General features: G+C 46.9%; 2 protein-coding genes across 2 annotated transcripts in view; one reads left to right on the forward strand and one right to left on the reverse strand.

Annotated features, from left to right (window-relative positions):
- LOC119461488 (procathepsin L) overlaps nucleotides 1-19,581 on the reverse strand; it is a 392,372-nt gene extending 372,791 nt beyond the window's left edge. The window contains exon 1 of the mRNA XM_049673126.1: nucleotides 19,576-19,581. The gene's annotated coding sequence lies outside the window, so the exon portion shown is untranslated. The remainder of the gene's footprint in view (nucleotides 1-19,575) is intronic.
- LOC119461495 (sodium- and chloride-dependent GABA transporter 1-like) overlaps nucleotides 1-21,298 on the forward strand; it is a 59,581-nt gene that overhangs the window by 1,114 nt on the left and 37,169 nt on the right. The window lies entirely within an intron of this gene.

A 21,298-nucleotide genomic window follows, 5' to 3' on the forward strand; every position in this document is an offset into this window, starting at 1 on the left:
GTGCGCCGCCCCTCCCCCTGGCGGCTGCTGGCTCGGCAGCGCCCTCTATCACTTCGCTCAATAAGGGAAAAAAAAAAGGAAGGTGGAGCAACCAGAGAAATGTAGAGGGCTGCTTTTGTACGGGAGGCTTCGAGATGTTAGCGCAGCATTGAGCAATCGAGCTGCGCAGTGTAAACAAACGAATGCTCGGGAGAGGACGACATAAAGGCGAGAAAGGAAGGACCGGCACGGTTCCTCCCCAAAATGCGGTTCGCGACCTTAGCTGCGCGCCGACGGCGGTGACTGCGGGGATCGATACGGGAGTGCGCGAGCCATGCTCTGCCACCGTGTCCGCGCTCACGAGCGTTTTGGCTGTGGCGAGGAGGAACTCACGTTACGCGCTACTTTTCCTCTATGAATGGAGCGCACGTCACGACGCGACATAGAGCACATGCGCCACCTGGCATTTACTTTCTCTTTTTCTCGCAAAACCACAACGAACGATTCCAGTGATTTCGCGGCCGCATTCAAAGCGAAACAGTCGTTCCCTTCCCTTCCGTCTCGTAACCTGACATAACCCCAGCCGAGGTCTGAAACGTTACAACAGAAAGGAGAAAGTGGCTGAGAAAGACGCTTTCTCGCCCCCTGTGGGGCGCTCGCGAGAATCGGTGGGCTGTCCCGGCGAAAAACCGAGCTCGGCGGGAAAGCCACCGTGTCGTCTTTCACCGGGGAGAAGAGAGAGAGAGAGCGCGCTCGCGCGCGAGCAAGCACTCGGGAGGACCTACGTGCCATGCGGAACGGCCCCCTTCCCAGGGTTGTCTGAAGGTCGAATACGCGCGGCGAAGGGCTCGCACCGGGGGCTCGCCGCGCGCCACGCTTTGCTAGCTAGCCCCTCTTGTCTCGCCGCGTTTCTTCGACCGCTGTCGAGTTCGCTCGCTCAGCTTCTCCTATACTTCGTCTTGCACGTCGCGAGCAAATCCTGCTGCCGCCTTTTCTGTCTGCGGCGCGCCTCCGTGGCTGCTCCGTTTTTGCGCGCCTTCTTCGTCCCAAGGTTGTTCGTATTCTATTCCCGTGCGCGTCTCCCCACAGCTGTTTTAAATATTTTTCCCCATTCTTTTTTCTCCACTGGCCCGCGAGAGAGCTGTGGCGCCGCCGGCTGTCTGGCAGTGAAAAGGATAAATGGCCGGTGAATCCTTTCTCAGGTTATCTGCCGCCGCAACCTCTTCTGTAGTGGCCGCGTCCCAACCCTTTTTTTATACTGGGAAAAGGAATGCGCTCGCCATATAAATGCGCTTCCGCGGTCGCGCGCGGCGACCTTTTCGCGGTCGTCGTTACCTTGCAACCGCCGCCTCCTCCATATATCTTAGAACTGGCGTGGCGTCGACCGCCGCTTTAATCCCTTTGATTTTCGATGCTATCGCCCAATCCCTCCGCGCACAAACACGCCAGGGCGCTCGTTCCACATTCTCTCTCCTCTGCTTCTTCTTTCGCTCTCGGATGTTAATCGGCGTTTGTTTCGTAAGGGCGCCATCGAGGTATCAGATGGCGTGCGCGACATTCCAGGGCCTGTCGAACGCCTTTCGCGAGTGCGGCTGTGTCTGTGTATGCGGCCACGCGTGTGTGTGCGTGTGTGCTGCTACGTTTAAGGACGATGTATATAATAGCGGTCGCGTTTGTTTCCGGAAGCCGGCCAGACCGCGCGGTCGCTGCTGGTTATCGCTGACGTTCGCTCGAGAGCGTGTAAACAGAAATCAGGCGCCACGCCCAACCTTTTGCTGATTAATACTTGGCGCTTATGCCTATCGAGCGCAAAAAACATGTATTTTTCCTTGTTTTTTTTTTCTTTCATAACAAACTACAAAGGCGGGATTTCTTGACCTGTTGCTGCGTAAAAAAAACATAAATTTTACGGCAAGTAAGAACTTAGAGAATAATAAAACAAGTTTAAGAATGCATTGAATAAATTCCCTAGGTGTGGATCACTGTACGTTTATAACAATAAGTGCATTTCATCTGTCAGTTTTTTTTTTCTAATGCGAATGTTTCATGCGAATGTCTAATGCCAGTTTTTCTAATAGCAGAAAAAAATCGCAACAGAGGATTGTCACATCCACACGATCAATTCATTTCGCCAGAATTAGTAACTCTACAGCTGAATGCACATTGATGTGTGCGTTGAGTGACAGACTTCTGCTGAAGGGCACAGCCGTAATGTTAGCAGAGCTCCCTACTCCACATGCGAATCATCGCAAGTGAAATGAAAGTCTGAAAAGTAGGCAGCCACTATCACTTATTAAGAAATATGCTGTATAATTTTCTGCTATAGCCCCTTCGGCACAGATCAATCCAGTTGTAGCTTTGGAACGTCAAACCCTGTTCACCGCGATCCAGATACGTCTATAAAACGCGAACATTCGGCGCAGCTCGGTCACAGTCGTTTTTAGGTGGCCTAAACAGTTTGGCTCGGTTCAGTGCTATTATATTTGCGTCTTTACAAAGTTCACTAGCTTACGCACTTACGTCCAATGTGCAGTACCCGCCAAGCATGGAAATCACTTCAGCGCTCCAGTGGTTCGTTGTGGGCGGTCCCATTATATATATATATATATATATATATATATATATATATATATGTTAGCGTAACATTACCTGTCATTGGCGTCGTCGTTCCAGTCAATTGTATTACGCAGAAAATAATTTGAGGGAAAGTTCCTCATTGATATCGTTTAGGCCGGTGTGTATTCGCATACAAACAGAGGATGGTACGAAGGCAAAGAAATGCTTCACAAAGACCGTAGAAAGACCCCAGAATAATGGCCTTACCCATAGATCTCAGAGTGAATGACTTACAGTTTCCGAAAATCTTAAGTTTGGGCGCTTTGTTTCTGTTTCGGTAACCAAGCCAATCACAGCGTGCTCTGTGAAGTTCCAGTCATTGTCGCGTACACGTATATAGTTCAGGCAGTGCAGGTGTTTTCAGGAAAAGCAAATATTTATATTTGACCGTTCAGTGTGTCTGTATCTCTTTTCTTCGCGCTATTTATAAATATCGAGTCCGGTTCGTCGTTTGTCATTGCATGCATGTCACAACAACCGTGGTCTGTGACCTTTCTTGCGCTTGATACTCGTGAGCGAGCTTGTTTTTGTCGCGAGAGCATTCGCTGCAGCTAGCAATAAGAACCTTTAAGCCATACATCTTTATTCACTCCAGCCGAAAGAGAAGCTCGGCGTGCTCTTCACACCCGAAAACAACTATTTTTCTTCCTATTTATTTCATTCTTTATTCTTTTGCCATTTTGTTCCAATGTCTGCAATGTGTTTATTTTTCTGTCTTTCTTTGTTTTGTTTTTTTTTCTCATTTACTCAACGGCGTGCACTGAAGAGTTAATGCGCGTCTTCACAGCTTCGTGTTCACGTCGCTAGGAGGCGGCCAAGTGAAGCACAAGCCAAATCAAACGTATATAGTCTCAGGACGATGTAATCATGCGTTTATTACAGACATCACGTAGTTGCAATTAAAACATACTTAACGAGAGTAAAGTTGCATATGAACTTAAATAGTATGCATACACTGGAGTGTGGTGGCACATGCCACCACCGCATCATTTCAAGATAACATTCAATCACCATCGTCATCCCCACTACCACAGTTATGACGTCATTCCAATACGGGACATTCGCCTTTCACTGACCTTTGCGCCTCGATGAGAAGCGCAAGCAGAAAAAGGCGCCAAGTTTGAATTCAAGGTTTCCTGTAATACTTTTGAGGACATGGCTGCTTATCACCAGATAGAATGTTGACGGTAGCCAATCGTTGGCTGTACCAATCGTTGACGGTAGCCAATCGATGGCCTATCGTTGGCTGCCCGCCGACTCAATCCTGTCGGTTATGTCGACAAAAGCTGAAAGCTGCTGTGTGGCTTCTTCAGTGTCCCGAGACCCCGAGCGCCACATCCACTCGTTGCTCAGATTGAAATAGCGTTCACGCAAGAGAAAAAAGAAGGAAAAGAAAAGAGAAAGCAGTAAGCTGTTCCTTGCACTGTAATTGCCACACGACAAAAAAGCTGCAGTTAGTCAAGAGGTGACGAGACAGTGTGGCTTCAATGGGACAACGTCCTGCATGTATCTAGGAACGCGCATTCGCCAATAAGAAAACGCACAGACTATCCCGCATTCCCCCATGCGAACATAAGCTGTTTGACAACAACCCGCGGAATCCGCATCTGCTAAGTACTATAAAACGCTCGCGAGGGGGTTACGCATCAGCTCAACTTGGCGCCTTTTGCGCCCGCTTCTCGTGGTCGCATTTCGTAGCCATTTAGTTCCTTATCTCGTTGTTTCTTTGTTTCTTCTTGCATTTCCCCTCTTGTCATAATATAACAGCACGGATGTACACAGAATGACTATGGCGGCCTTGTAGAGGAGCTTTCGCGTTACTTCGACAAGGCCCTTAAGGCTAAAACAAGTACCGTTAACTCGCTAACACCGATAAGAAGGAAGAATCAACTATAGGGAACTCAAAACTACGAACAACAGCGATCAGATCCTTTTTCTTTGTCTATATGTTTTCACAAAATATTCTTAGCTTTATTCTAAACGGACAAAAAAAATGAATTCTGATAGGTCGAACGCGGCTGAGTGTTGCTAACGCCACCTGGGCTGACGTGGGGACCGTGACCAACCTTGCGATGGGCGAGTCTCTGGTTCGTAGACCCGGACATATTTCCGGCGTTCTGCCAGAGCTGTCGCCGACGAACCGAGGGGCCCAGAGAGAATGCTAATTGCGGATCACTGACACACGTACATTCCATCATCTGTGCTTGCGTCGATTGCAGCTAAAAAAGAAGGGAAAAAAAGGCAGCCGTTACCAACTCAGACGCCTGCCAAAATCATATTCCCCCCATTGGTTGATATCGTGAAATCGCACCACTTTTGAAACTTATAGTTGTGCCGCATCTTTTCATATATATATTTTACCTTTGGAACGGTAGTTTCTCATGGTGCCTGCTTCGCAGTGATCCTCAAAGTTGGCTTGCCCGCCTTTTCGCTGACAGGGCTGGTTTGCGTTAGTCTTGCATTCGATATTTTCGGCTGCCTTCCTGCCTGCGTAGATACGATATCGCTTCTCTTTTTTCCAGTCCTCCTTACCCTTCTGTGCAAACTTTGCCTTTGACACCCGTGGCGCTGGCCGTATAACTGACGTCAGTCGGTATACTGACGCAGCTGCATCTCATGAATCCTAATTTCGAACTCACGAAGCTCCGAAATGTTACATACATTTCTTCATTACTCGTAGCACCAACTCGCTCGTTGCACTAACGTCTCGCATGCTTTCTTTTCGGATTCGCTGCAGGTGTTGTCACGTATCGAGAAACTCCATAGTACATTCGCCTACTTGTTCGTTCTTGGCGACTTTCTTTTTCTCTCTTTTTTTTTTCTTTCGCGTGCAGCCATCTGTTGTTCTGTACGAGCTCCTGTCTGTCACCAGGGTTCACTTTCACTTCGACATGTTGTCAGCAGATAACTTCGGATGGGTGGTCATTGAGTTTTAGATGATTTCATACTCGTCTTCTGTGCATGGACTGGCCTTGAGTTTCACTCGATTTCCATGGAGTACTTGTGAACTAAGGTCATAACAATGACTCTCGTTGATATTTTGGTTCCTGCTACTAAACGTACAGCAAAACAGGTAACTGTTGAGTCAGACTAGCTTGTTACGCAATCAGATTTATGGTAATGCAAGTAACTCTTTTTGAACGCTAGGACATACTTTACATGAAGTAATATAAAAACAAGGATACCGGATCCATCTATAGGAATGAGTTTTGGGCGACGTCTTAAAGATCGGCTTCGGGTTTCCTAGACTAGCTAATTCATTGTTGAATAATACAGTGCACTCGAAAACACGTTGAAGCTTCAAGCTGACATATTTCGCGCACTTCTTTCTGCACAAATAGAACACAATCTGCTCTTAATAACCGTGAAAAAAAAAACCATGGCGTTACAGCTCAGTCGATGTTCGAGTGTGAAGCTCGAAGGAAGCGACTGGCCTATTTTGAGAGACATGTTCCAGCAAAAGGTTGCAAGATAAGGTTAATCTGCCACTTTATAGATTGATTTAGTGCTTTGTGACTTTTGATGACCTGCTGTTATAAGCGATGCGCAGGTGCGGTTGAACTAGTACGCGGTTGTGAAATGAGCGTCGCATTCAGTTCTTGTTTTGCTCGTAGCGCAATGCATTCGTTTCTGACGGACGATCATTGCGCTCGTCTATTAAGCTACACGGTGAACGACGCATGACGGTGAGTGGACCAAAATGAAGAAAGAAAAAAAAAACTTTACAAGCACGCTTTGTCGGTAGAGCCAGCTTGGTCCGTTGACCGTCTGCAGCTTTATATCTAACGAACCAAGCAACCGCCAGCGATGCAGTTAATTTAATGTCAGCGAAAAAATGTAATGCCATCAGAGCAGCGTGTCGCGTTTGCTAACAATCTGCCATTTTAAACCGTGCTGATTGTCCTGTCCCTCTTCTTTCTTCTTCTTTTTTCGTCTTCTTTCATTAGTTCGTATCTCGAATGTCCAACATGAAAAAAACATCGACTAGGTGTAAGGTATAAACAAAAAGTGTTCTTCAAGTTTGTCCATGAGCTTATAATCTACAGTGAGTATATGAAAAACGTAAGTCACGTGTCGGGGGGGGGGGGGGGGGGGCATTACCATATGTGACGCAGTGAAAATAACAGGTGTCGCTCCGCTGACAACATGCAAGTTACAGAGACACTGCTAATTAGTACGCGCACTTATTATAGCGCTTCATTTTTGGCCTGATCGGACCTCTTTCTACTTCAATGAATCTCCTGTCACCGCAAATCGATGTTTACATTTCACAAAAACGGACTAGAGTTACATAATTAACCTAACACTGACCGCATTTGTTTTGCTAGTATCGTCCTATACTTGCGGTGCTTTGTCGTATAAAACGTTCTCCGAGGTTGCTAGGTTGAAGTGTTTCATTCCTTTAAAATACAGTGATCTAGGCCTTCCTTAGACGCGAGTAGATGATATGAAACATCCACGACGGCAGGGTGAGCTGATGCGACAACTGTACAGCGGCATTGTTTCCCGTCGCAGGCGGTTTTTTTTTTTTTTTTTTTTCGTTTTTTTTTTTTCCTAATGCGAGTTTGATGCTTACCCATCCTTACAAGTTGCAACTGTAATTGCCATTCTGATAACTTTTTGCTGACTTTCTGTTGCCTTTGACTTTCTGTTGTGACGCTATTGAGATTCGCCTTAACTCTCGGGAGAGAGAGACAAAACTTTATTGAAACTCCTTGCTGGGGGTCAAGGGAGGCGGGGGGCCGGGAGGCTAGCCTGCTGTCTGAGCAGGTGTTTACCATCATTTGTCGCCTTCAAATCCTGCGCCCTTAATTCTGAACTGTGCCTGTAATTGGGGACTGCAATTCAAGTCCTGCACCTGTAGTTCATGTGCCTGTAATTTGCTCTCCCCACTCTTCCGACTGGCTCCGTGCAGCGGTAGTTACCTCCGTATTCTTGTTCGTCGTAAAACGAGACAAAAGCGCCCCGTACAATGTTAACCAAAACTCGTCTGGCGAGTGAGTTTCTGGTCAACGTTTTTTTTTTTTTTTTTTTCTCATCTGGAAGTGTTCAGACCTTATCTCGTCTACCGGTGCATGTCGTGCAGCGGTGCGCGGCGCACAGACGAGGCGGCGCTCGCTTTCGACCCGCTCGCACGCTATACGTTTCTGGAAGCCCGTATATAAAGAAAGCAGCAAGAGAGAGCGCGCCCGTATGGGCCGTGGACACCTGGACACGAGCCAGTTTAGTGCACGCCAAGCTCGTTGAAGCGAACTCGACGGCGGAATGGGCCGCAACGAGGCATCATCTGCCGCAACCGATTGCTTTACGGCACGACTTCGCGGTCTCGTTTTACCTCGACTTTCTTTGTCTGCAGCGCGCGCTTTGTTCGCTGCACCTGGTCGATGCAGTGCAGCGACACGACAGAGTGAGAGAGAAGAAGCAAGACTTCGAACAGGTTGCGCACGTTTCCGCCACGTCGTCGCAGTAATTGCGTGCAGCACAGCGTTCCGCGTAAAAAAAAAAAAAGAAAAAAAAATCGTTTGTAAGAAAATACGACTTTACAGCGTTTGCGCAACCCACTATTATATCTATTCGCCGCACATGCGAATAGTAAGTAGTACTAGATCCGATGACGGAATTTGTTTGAAGAGTCCTTGAAGCTACCTATGTTTACCTCGAAACTGATTTATCACTGCATTTTATTTTATTATTTGACAATAACTCATTTAACTGCTGATTGCTAGTATTTGTCCATCTTCATATCTTCCTAGAGAAAAAAAAAAGGAAAGCAAAATGAATAAAAAATATGGCTGGTTGTGAGTGATATTGCGACGTTCTCCGGGGTTAATCGCGCTAAGTATACAAATATGATATACTATATACGTCATCGTCATTTACATATATTACACTCAATGAACAAAGTCTCAAAGTTGACCTTCTTGCTGTCGGGTTCGAACTCGGGTCGAAATAGAGCACGTGGACTTTGAGAAAGAACAGTGACGAAGTCATCTCGGTCGAGCCTGTCTGACGCAAGGGCGACGTGGATTGCCTATAACGTGGAACGCCGCACGTGGAGGTTCCCGGTGTGTGTGTGTGTGTGCTGTAGCTCATAGCCTCGGCTGCACTGCCCGGAATTAGTTACGCGGAGGACTCCCGCCAGCCATTGCGGTTTGACTCTGCCCTGTTCATTGATCGATGTCGACATGGGGCCCCGTACGCATTCTATAGATGGCGCGCACCGACGGTGTCGTCGCGTATATAGCCAATAACATGTCCGACTCCAGCGCAAACAAGCCACGGCCACCGTCAAATATATATATATATATATATATATATATATATATATATATATATATATATATATATATATATATATATATACCCTAAAGCATACATACCGGTGCATTCGATAGGGATCTTCGGCATGCGAGGTGTACAAAGGTCTAACCGCCAAGCGAGGTCTGACGAAGGAGGTGACTGTTTTTGTCTTCTGACTTCGAGCAGTCTGCCTATTGTATTGCGCAATTACATTGAGATAGGCTTGCTTTCTTCGACAAACTGTGCTGCCGTCGTCTTGTGCTTCTTTTATATCATCACATCATATTTAGGAGTTATCGGCTTTATTAGCGCCAGCTACTCATTTTCACGTAGAACGCATTTTACGAAGTATACACGCGAACCGACTGCAATGTTTCAGTGCTGTAGCGTTCTGCCGCGCATCACGAGGTCGCGGGTTCGATTCCCGCGGCTGCTGCGTTTGCATTTCTACGGGGACTGAATGCGAAAACGCTCGTGCGCTTGTGCAGTTATGCACTGCATTTGAAAGAACCCTTCGGGAGATAAAAAGCCCCCCCCCCCCCCTCCCCGAGGTTTTGGGGGGACATTAGACACCCGTCATTAAACGCACGCGCCCGATTAATCGCAATCAAACGTCACGTGACTGTCGCCGCACCAATTACGGGCGCTGTATAAACAGACGGTGCCACGGCGCTCGTCTGCACCTGCTGGCGTGTCGTTATCGCGTCTCGCGATAATCTTGTCCGCGCTTCGTAGTCACGCATAGTTCAACGTGTGCGCTTGTTTCTAGACGAGCTGCCTGTATGGAGGGCACCAGGTGGCCAGTGCGTCTGTATCGCATGGCTGCGCACGGCGGCAGGTACAAAAGCACGCGTTGAATGCGTCGTACTATACGCCCTGGTTACAACGCCGCAGCAATGCGCGCAACTTATTTTGGGCGTTCTCGGCGCGGTGACGGCGCGCTTATGACACGAAGCACGATTTCCGTAAGCTGTGTGTGGCCGCCTACACGTGGAATGCATTCGTGTACCGTTAACGAGGGAGGAGAGAGAGAGAGAGAGCGTGTTTAATGGAAGCTGAAGATCTCAGCCCTGCTTCGTACAGGGCTTGCTATATATATGCTTCAGGCGGACTGATTGAAATGATGTGAAATGGACGCGACAAGAATAAGAAAAAAAGCATTTCGATAAAAAGAAAGAAACAAATCAAACCCAAATATTGAAACAGCGTCTATAGAAGCCGTGACTGGCGTCAGTAAAGCGACACAGCCTTCGCGTGGTTCGGATTGCATCGCAATTGCTGTCCCAAGGTTTTAGTAAATCAATTGCATGCATCTGTCCACTTGTGTCAAGTAACGTCCTTGCTGCTAATCGCCCTGGAGTATAAATAACGTCTGCAAACACTCGGAACGTGTTCAGTGTTTCCCCGCATCGGAATTTGCTGTCGTGGAAAGGCCAGAAACATAAATCGGCGAATGGGATAGAGCGAAAAAAAAAATATTATTGTGGGGCTTTACGGGCCAAAACCACGATCTGATTATGAGGCACGCCGTAGTATGGGACGCCGGATTAATTTTGACCACCTCAGGTTCTTTAGCATGCGCCTAAATCGAAGTACACGAGCCTTCTTGCATTTCGCCCCCACCGAAATGCGGCCGCCGCCTCCGGGTTCGAAACTGGGACCTCGAGTTCGGCAGCGCTAAACCGTAGCCACATATAAGCTACCGCGGCGCGTGAGAGAGAGAGGAAAGAAATGAAATGCGGGGAGGTTAAACCATGTGCACGGTTTGCTACCCTGCACTTGGGGAAAGTGATAAATGGACGGAGGCAGATGGTGAAAGAGAAAGAGCAGTTGCGCGCACACGAGAAGATGCACACCGAGTCTACATCCACGGTCACGAACACGTGTCGACTTCGGGGCCATTGGGCCACTGAAACTGTTCAATAGCCCCTTTGCAATAAGGAACGAGTGAGCCTTATTCAGGGCCACTCCGCGAGCCAAAGGCGGCACAACAATTAGAGCGGGAAATTGGTGATGGCAGCGCAAACATCTCTACATACTGGTACACGCGTGGCAAACAACCAATCGTTCAAGCTGTAAGATATGGTGGAACATGGTGACAGCAGCTCTGCTTTTCAAGAGCTGACTTCGGCTTCTCGTTTTCGTCAATCGGCAGCTTATAGTCATTCCCAGTGTCCCGCGCGGTGCATTTTAATTTACCACCGCATGAGAAAGTAAATATTGACACTACTGCTGCTGCTTTATTCCCCAACGTGCGTTTCTCCGACTCGCGACAACGCCCGTTAACCGCTTTCACGCGGTGTAAATTAAGTTTGTGCATGCACCCAGAGGTAAAAAACAGCGCACGCACAGCCGGCTGCACCGAAGACGCGGAGTGCATTATAAGCGTACTGCATAAATTCCCACTAAGAGCCAACGCCTTAGGAGCTTCGAGAAGGACTAAAACTGACCGTGGTCGTATATAGAGTGTGGTAATGTTGATCGTACGTTTATTCGAAGAAAGGCGGAAAAAGACTCTCATGCTACTTTGCACTGGCAAAAAAGGTGATCTGGTTGGAATCTGGTTCGGCTCTATTTTCGCAAACACGTTCTGTACCTTCTCACATGCAGTCTCCATAAAAAAAAAAAAAAAAAAAAAAAAGGATAGAGCGAAGACGAAATGTGCTGTATTGCCGGATCGTTCTTCGTTTATTTTCTTTTTTCCATATCATGCGCATCAAGTTGTCAACAAATTTACTCATTGGACGATCTATTGTTTGTGGAGAAGCCGGCGACACAACATTTGGCAACATTAACCAGGTTAACCAAGTTGCACTTGATGTGCTACCCTGCACTGGGGGAAGAAAAGAAAAAAAAAGCGAATGGAGAAAGAACGCAAGATTAAGAGATGCGCGCGCACGCACACGACAGCGTTCATAAGACACGTCGCACAGGCACACAGCCCTGCTGCCACGTTGTGGCAGCACGTGTGTGTGTGTGTGTGTGTGTGTGTGTGTGGAAGGGGGGGGGATGACAGTCGAGTTCTTGGTTTCAATATTTTTTGTTTCTTCGTGAAGGCTCTGTCGTCCAGTCGGCTGCGTAAAGTCTGTGTTTCATCATTTGTCGCCTCCTATCTATTTGTTTACATTAAATTTGTTTTGTGGCTTTTTTAATATTTTATGTGGTTCAGGATAGCAGTGCTAACGCGACTGTAGCGCCACCAGACAGAAAGCGAAGCTCGAACGCCACGTACGCATTGAGTCCCTGGTTGGTGAAGGCTAGAGCTTTATCGAAACTACTGAGTACACGACTGTTATTGATTGATTGATTGATTATTGATTGATGACACTGGAAACGTTTCCAACTTTCGTTGCCGGCTTTTCCCGACATTCTATTGACTAACGAATATACATAAATGAGATGAATAAATGAGCAAAGAAAATAAGCAAAGAAAAGAAGCAATAGAAGAAAACGATGAAATGTACAAATATACACTTGCACAATGAATAAAGAAGTGTTGAGCAAATAGAATTTGTGCATAATAAAAAAATACTTATAAATGAACAAGCACATTACAGTGATATCTTCTGGTTACTCTTTTATTCCTGCACAATAATTACTGCTTCACGACGGGGGCGAGAATCTAATGGCTTGGCGTGTACTATGCGCTGGCAAACAAGTTACAAACATTAAAATGAACGAACCGGCAGGCAAACAAGTTTCTAATGTATTCCTTCGGGGCCTCTCGGACTGAAACCGATGTGTAGACAGTTTGTTTCTATTCATTTCTTTCTCTCTCTCTCTCTCTCTCTCTCTATTTTCTTCAACATTTTTCATGTGATCGTTCTGTTTTGTCCTCCGTGTTCGGCGACGCTCAGACGCCTGTATTCGAATCGGGACACATGTATCTCCGCAAGCGTTTCCGTTACGACAGCGCAGGTGTTCGAAACGCCACAAAACATTACAGGAAAATTAAAGGGAAAAAAGCAATAAAAAAGAAACGGCAAGAAATAGAAACACAGCACCGAGGCACGATGTGTGTTCGCCCTTGCACTCTGTGCGGCAGCTGGGCCTGTCGAGCTGATCGAAAGGCGTTCGAAGTCGCCTTCGTGACTGTAGCCTTCTGCAAAGCAACAACGCGGCAACCTGCATGAAAGGAATAAGCCGAGAATGGCTGATCCCAAAATAGAAACAACGGGGTTCTCTGTTGAACAATGTCCAAGGGGAAATTTAATTTCCGGAACGGTTATGCGGCTCTCACGCCCTTGACCTCTTTACTTTGGGCCTTGAATTAGTCGGCAACAATATATTTACATAAACATGAAAGTCACCCCTGCCTCTATTTCGCACTAAAATTATTATTATTATTATTATTATTATTATTATTATTATTATTATTATTATTATTATTATTATTATTATTATTATTATTATTATTATTTGGTTTGTACACATATATACACAAGGACACGAAGGAAATAGGGAGGGAGCAAGCTGACAACTGCCACCGAGAGGGGCACAACGCCTGCCAACTCTTTCAGGAGGAGGGAATAGAGGAAATAAAGAAATGACGCAGACACAGCCAGAACAAAACAAAAACACAAATAATGTCTATAAACGGGAGGCCAGGTCAGTATCCTTCGGAAATGTTATAACAGGGCTCGATAGGCCTGGTCACGTCGAGCGGCGCACCCCCTCGGAAACAAGCAATCGTCAAGGGTCGCACATTGCAGTCCAATAAGTCTATATTCCTTAATTATAGCAATGCGCGCTGCGCAACGAATGCGGGACACTCTAAAACGAGATCTTCAATTGTCTCGCAGGAGCCACAAAACGTACACGACGGGCTGTCCACACGTCCTTGTCGGTATGGGCGTTCACGCACTAATACAGATCCAACCCTTAACTTGTATTACAGTGCTCACTAAAATTGTGGTATAAGAAATGAGTCGTCGCAAGTTGTTTCATTGACGCGCTACATTTGAGCTCATGGCTAGGATGACTGTTCAATTTCAGAAACACCCGCCGCAATATCTCAGTGGCTTAGGGCGTTGCGCTGCTGAACACGAGGTAATGGGTTCGATTCCGGCCATGGTGACTGCATGGGAACGCCATAGTCACTTATGCCTTCCGTGCACACTGCGTAGCTTCCAGAAAAGCAGTGCTTTCCACTTCAAATTCAAGAAGCTATAGAGCGCAGAAACCGGTGAAGGACGAACCGGTGAAATGCACAAGCGCCATTTCGTTTTGCTTGAATATGGATCACCAGGTAGCATGTTCGTTTGCCCTGCTGCATAATCGTTTGCGTACGCAGGAAGGCGATCGGTTGTTTGTCACAAAGCGCGGATGTCGACCTTTGTTCGTTTACGCGCGGACTCCAGCAGAGGAGTCGGGCGCACTGCTACGTACAGACTGTTGCTTTTCGGGGGGAGCGCAGCGGTGCGCCCAAGTGGCGCTCTCTAAATAGCTTTCGTGCTCACGGGGTCTCAAGGTCCCTCCCGATTTCGAGACGAAAAGCGGCTCAACTCGCTCAAAACTCTCGTGCACGGTGCATTCCAGGGCACGACTGTTGGCTCTCAAAGAAAAGGCGATGCGTCAGACTCGTCCGCAGATTCACTAAGCATCGCTGAAATTGGAGACGCGCGTCCTGTGAGCTTACCCGCGGAAGTTTCTTACTTTCAAGTGAAAACCGCCAGCGCACGGTGGCAGATTAACGTCAAAAATGGCGGTGGTTTATCGAAGTTCCGTTTTAGAGAAAATCGCCGTCTCCTGTGGTGACCAGTAGAGGGAAATACAGAGATACAAAACGGGCCGTAACGCGCTAGCACAAACGCGTTAGAAACGCGCTAGAAACGCGGCCTGTTAATGTTGGGTATTTATAGCCATCGTGGTGCGTTTGTCTAACTAACGCCGCGCGGCTCGGAGCGAGGGGTCCCTGGTTCGATGCGCTACGGACACAACTGAAATTTTTTCTCATTTTTCTCAGACTGGACACACTACTACTACTACTACGACGGGGACGGAGGGTGCCGCTATAAGGAGCTTCGCCCTAATATAGAATCAGGTCTTCTACGGTACATTGTGAGCGACCAGGTAATGCGTAGGACAGATAAGATAACCGATGGTCTGAGTCACAGATTGGGTGCGAAGGGAAGGCAAGCGCAGTTGAGGACGGCATGAGAACTAGGTGGCGGAGTGAAATTAGGAAATTTGCTGGGATAAGATTGCGTTAGCTGGAGCAGGACAGGTGTAATTGTTGAACGATGGGACAGGCCTTTGTCCTGCAGTGGACATAAATGGGATGATGATTATTATGACTGGCAACCGGAGAGAATGTGATACAAAGATATGAAAAAAAAATGTGATAGAAACACGCCACACACACACGCACAGTAGAGTGATGCGATTCTTGATGGAAATAGTTTTGAATCCGCGTGAATAGCTGTGCCTCCAATTTCTCGAGAGAAATACTGAAATGTATATAGGCATTGCAAGCGTTCCATAATGACGGATCATCTTTGTAGTAAGCTTCACTCCAATACAAACATGTATTGAGGTGACGTCATTTAGCATGCGAAAACACAAAACAATAATAACGGCCAATGGAGACCTCCGGAGAGCACGCGAGATTATAATAACACGAGCGGTGCTGGGTCTCCAGGGCACCCGAGGGGCAGCGGGGACACCAAATCTGGAACGAGGGTGGTCCCTGGGTTGGAGCCGCCGAGGCTTGAGCTCCCGTGCCGGAAAAAGTTAGCATACAAGATAGCGGACAGCCGATCTTGTACATCTTCGGCACACGGAGTTCTTCGGCGAGCCCCCAACCCACGGACCAGTCCGGGTTAAAGCTCTGGTGTCCCCGCTGCCCCTCGGGTGTCCATGGTGGTGTTGCCAAATTATACTTATTAATGACACGTTGTTTACACTTAGCACTTGTGAAAATTTTTCTCTTTCCTTCGCCGCATTACAGAGCTGTATTGCGGTGAAGCCATTATGAAACACATGTAGGATCCGTGTTTTCTTCATTATAGCGACGGTTCACAGTATCCATATTTAGCGCGGCCTACTTTTTTTTCTGTCAACGTTTCTGTGTTATTATTTTTTTTTTTTCAATTGCTCTTTGCTTCACAAATCGAGCTCGCTGCTCAAATGTTAAACATTCGATTGACTCACCAGAGTACGATAGCACGTCGTTGCTGGAAACGGTGAAACACCCTTTATTTTCACTTTTATTAAACATCATTGTAATGATTCACCGTATAGCGTATTTCGCTTATCGCACTACAAAGCTCGACGTATATCCTTACACATCGGCAGCGTGGTTGCAGGGCTCGAATCAGCAACAATTTTCATTCGTACGCTACACGTGTCATGGTCACAGGAATTATTTTGAATGAACGCGCACCTGCTTCCGTTTTCTACGCGCGTTCGGGAATTTTTACGAGCCACGCTGCCACGAATTCAGTCCAGGGCTCTCGCTGGGGTGTACGGCCTCTCGCTTTCGGGTTAAGTTCGTGCAGCACAGTAAAACATTTTGTACCCATAATTAGTGTTGCTGGTTCGTACCAAGTGGCTGACACCCTTACCTATTAAAGATAGGGTCGAATCATTGATGGGGGCAACTAAAGCTTTCTTTTCTGTCGACTTTTTGTGGCCCGTAAACATGACGATATAGCTGCGACAGACGACAGGAAAACCGCATGAAATGAACTTTAATAGCTAATTGGTGTCAAAATATCGTGTCAGATATATCGATGCGCACCAGATGATCAGAATTATCGCATAGTATTCGACTGCGGCCTCTCTCGTAGCGGCGGAAGTTTGAGCTCGTTGTCGTGTCCAAACTGTTACAGGATGCATGCTAGCCATGCATGGGAGAGGAGAAGGAATGAGAAAAGCAGAAGGCAGGGAGGTTAACCGGAATAACGTCCGGTTGGCTACCCTACACCGGTGGAATGGGAAAGGGGAACACAAAGATGACAGGAGAGAGAGGAGGGAACGACGGGACGAACTAACACCCTTAAGGGTGCAAACATTTTTACTCTGTACCTCGGGAAATTGAACTGAAGGAAGGGAGGATTAACCGGAATAACGTCCGGTGGTACCCTACACGGGGAATGGGAAAGGGGAACACAAAGATGACAGGAAGAGAGAGGAGGGAACGACGGGACGAACTAACACCCTTAAGGGTGCAAACATTTTTACTCTGTACTCTCGGGAAATTGAACTGAAGGAAGAAAAACACCGGTTTCGAGATATTAATTTCTGAACTTTGCCCAGAAATTCATTGCCGTTCCAATTACTTTCTTGACAAAACGTCGTTTGTTGTTTTTTTGCATTCAAGCACAAAAGTAAATGAAGCGCCAATGCATTTCTCCGCAAAGTTCGGGAATTAATATCTCGAAACTGGCGTCATCCTGAGGATTCGTTCCCAGTGGATCCACCTTGCGAACTCCACGGCTAGAATTTGTGAATGGCAATATGTGCCATAAGGTAATTAGTTAAAAGCTTAGTTAGTGAATTTTTGTAAATTAGTCGATTATGCATTTCAATCTTTTGTTCAAGTAACGTCCGCCTCTTCGAATAGACCAGCTCATGAGCTAGAATTGCGCTATCCGCCACAGGCAACCTTTAAAATTGTTTGAACGTGTTCGCTGAAACACCCGGTATAGCAGCGTTAGCTATATATAAGTGTGTGCAGATGTGGCGCTAGCATACATGCATTCGACACAACTGTCGTTCTGTGGACGCAACAGTTTTTAAAGGTGCAGCTACGTGGAGCGTGAATCCACTGCGGCGCCACCAAGCGTCCGTTTCGACAACAATGTGACCACATTGTTGTCGCGGCCGTAATGAGCGTATACCGCGGCACGCACGTATTAATCGCCAGCCACGTGAAATAAAATTCGCCCTTGATTATACGATGCGGTCATCGTAATTGTATCGCGTAATTTACCGTAAACTTAACGTGCCGACGCCGACCACCGCTACGTCGAAAATACGTGGCCGTCGTGGCGGAATATACGCCAGAAGTAGCGTAGGAAGTAGATCGGGAGTCACGTGTGAATACGTCGAAAATGCCGTCGAAAATAATACTCCGAAATATGTCGGGATCTCTCCGATGGTTACACGTGCAGCGAAATGCGGCTCGTGATTTGCTTTTCCGGGATGACAGAATTCAGCCGACTTGGCAGAGTTTCCAATAACGCAGCTGGTTAAGAAAAAAAAAAATAAGCCAGTTCCACGCTTGTGAAATCTTATGAAACAGCGGAGCTCTCTGCAAGCGTGGGTGTGTATAGCCTATAGTGGTTATGACGCTCGCCTTCGGACCAAGGGTACCCGGGTTCGAATCCCGGCTCGCCAAGAAAGTGTATTTATTTATTTGTCTCGCTCTCTGTCTGTCTCTCTTTCTTTATCTCTCTGCACCTCCTCTCCTCATCTCGGACTCTCTCCACCTCGCTCGAAACTGCGAACAACATCGCTCCGTAGGAATCAACCTCAACCTTAAACAGCCACTTTAGCGTACAGTTTTACCGCCTTTGCGAAGTGCCACGTATAGTGCACGAGCAACTCTCGCTTATATTGGGCGCTATAGCGGTCTGCTGAACCTTTGTATCGTACACGTCAGCTAATCTCGAAGTTGTCCTTTTTTTTTCTACTTTATAAAAAAATGGGGAGGGGGGGAGTGGAGAGTGAGAGAGAGAGTTCCTTCCTGCATGTACATTTTGTACAACCAGCGAAGTCATATAGGGACCGCTGCAAACAAGCCTTGCATAGAAAAATGAATCACAGCGCACCTGCCAATCCCTGTAAATCACAGCGCTATTTCCTCGCGTTACCGTTTGTAGCTTTGTTCGCGATTAGCTGTTAGCGTGGCGAGCGCAGAATAAAGCGCCAACGGGGCAACGTTCGCCCCTTAACTAAAACGTGCACGTGTCGTTTAGGTTGCCCTTTTATACCGACGATCACTCTTTCCGCGATCGTGAGGACGCTGTGCAAAAGCGGGGCATTGCGAAATCGCGTTCAATACATCAAACAGAGCTGCTCTTCGGTGCCGATGGTTATCTCGTTGTTATATTTTCTTTATTTTGTTTCGCCGTTGTCGGGGCGTCAAGCAGAAAGGCGTTCCAAATTTTCGTGATACATTTGTTCTACTAACAAGTTGTTTTTATTGTTCCCGTTAGATTGAGTTCAAGAAAAATGGTGTTCTGGTTATCTCATTTTTGCATTTCGCCCCGCTCGGCCGCTGAGCAGCGCCAGAAATGCGCTTGTGCATTTGTGCTGCTACTCAGCTCAGCTGCGATCGTGTCAGCGGAACGACTGCTCAAGTGCTGGCCAGGCGAGCTTTGACAAACGTCTTTATATGTTGGGAACATGGCAGAGCCTGCCAAAGCAGGAACGCTTCACTAGACAAATTCGCCGCTTCCTCTAACGTTACGTCTTTTACCAAATATGTAACTATAGTATACTACATGTTTTCACTCTTTCTCGCCTCCCCTCTATCACGAAGTGCGGGCTACCGAACGGAACAGATGGCAGCCGTCAATTGTGGTAATGTACAGCCGTATAGCGGTTAAGACACGCTGAAACGTCCTAATTTCTTACGACTATAGCTAAAGCTCCTAGACGCCCCTCTCATAGTGCACGCTACTCTTCATGTGCCTAGGTGTTAAGTCTTCTCTGTCGACAGCTTGGTGGACAGTGACACAGTGTATAGCTCCAAGCGGGTCGCGTGACCCCGCTCTGTTTTGGTCGGCGAGGAGGTATAAGGATAGAAAAGATCGGGGCGAAGGAGAGAGAGCAAAGCGGAGAGGACATGCGGAGGGGTGACAAGACCCGGAGTCTCGAGATAAATATGGAGTCGGGACCCTCTCTTTCTTTCCATCCGCACTTCAACCCCTGGTCCCGCTCAGCCTGCCTCTCTTGAAGAGTGCTCTATTTACTACCGTGGCGCTGGAAATACCCACGGGCACAAAGAGAGAGGGAAAGAAGCAGCCATCCTTTCGGGGATGAGCTGCATGCTCTGCTGGAGACGAGGAAAGACTTCGGCACAAACAGAAAACGGACTCAACGTAAACTCATTCCACGTCGTGCGCGGTGTCTTGACATGCGCTCCGTGGGGCAGCTGACGAAAAAAACAAACAAATCCGGGCTCGAAGAGACAGTGCAGAGTTCGTAATGTTCCGAGTAAACCGCGCGCGATTGCGCGACCGGCTTGTGCTCGTAGTAAACGCATTGTACCAGCGCGCGAGTAAATCCAGGTTCAGGTTCAAGAACGTTTTTTTTTTTTTTTTTCATTTTTAGCGAGCCACGAAGCTGAGGAAAGAACCGAGGCGGCCGGTCCACCTACTCAATGAGCCGGCAGCTTCTCATTCTGTCAGCAATCTTTTTTTTTTTTTTTTCAACCAGTATGGTTACCTGGTCCAAGGTTCCCGTAACCGAATATTCTGCATCGCGATGCAGGTGACTTGCCAATCGTGGTAGCTCAAGGAACAGCATAGACAAACTACGTAAATTTAACTGCAGTTCATATAGTTCGCCCTCTTGAAGTGTCAGACAGATTGTCTGCTAACCCCCGTTTGCTCTCTAATCCACAGCGCTGTCTTCCCGCCCCTTAACATTACAACGCCTATCATATTTCGTTCCGTCTCTCGTTGCGTGGCCCTTAGTTGCGCGGATACTTAAGGGCGCAGGGTAAGTCCTATACTTTCCATGTATTTTTGACCATATTGAGGAACCGTTTTCTCTAAAACTAAAAGAGGTATCCGCATAATGCATATATCATTTGTTTTTCTAAATTTTGCGCTCTTTTAACTGTACTAGACTTATTGAAATCCGACTAAAATGGATTTTTTGGTGAAATTGTTCACACTAGTACCTAAATTCTGGCTTTATTTGCATATTTCTAATATTTGTAACACAAAAAACCGTTAGGTGCATATTTTCAATTTTAGCACAGTAGTTGCCTACACTTATACATATGACAGGGAAATAAAATCAACCGGTTATCCTGTTAGGAAAGACATAGGAAATAAGAGTACCTGTGTAATAAAAAACATGGTTCTGAGATAATTGAGTTTGAAGTAAGAAAACACATGAAAATCACACATTTTTTGCCATCAACACCGTTCCAAGTCATATCTATAGTAGCCACCAGTCTGGTAATCATTGTCGAAGTCATTTTTTTTTTTCGCATTTGAGCCTGTCGTCTTGCTTGCCTGCCTCTTTTCTGAGCTGTGGTGCAGCTCTCTCCGCATTGTATTGTCGATTGTGGTCAACTTCTTTCAGCCATTTTAGCGTGCTGCGGCCAGACTTCAGAGTCCTAATGACTTCAAAATGGTGGCACACACGATATTACCATCATTGAACTAGAGTGTACTAGAACATGTACTAGACCAATTCAAGGTCACTCTATGAACGAAAC

This window comes from Dermacentor silvarum, chromosome 8 (genome assembly GCF_013339745.2).
Source record: "Dermacentor silvarum isolate Dsil-2018 chromosome 8, BIME_Dsil_1.4, whole genome shotgun sequence".
Classification (NCBI taxonomy): domain Eukaryota; kingdom Metazoa; phylum Arthropoda; class Arachnida; order Ixodida; family Ixodidae; genus Dermacentor; species Dermacentor silvarum.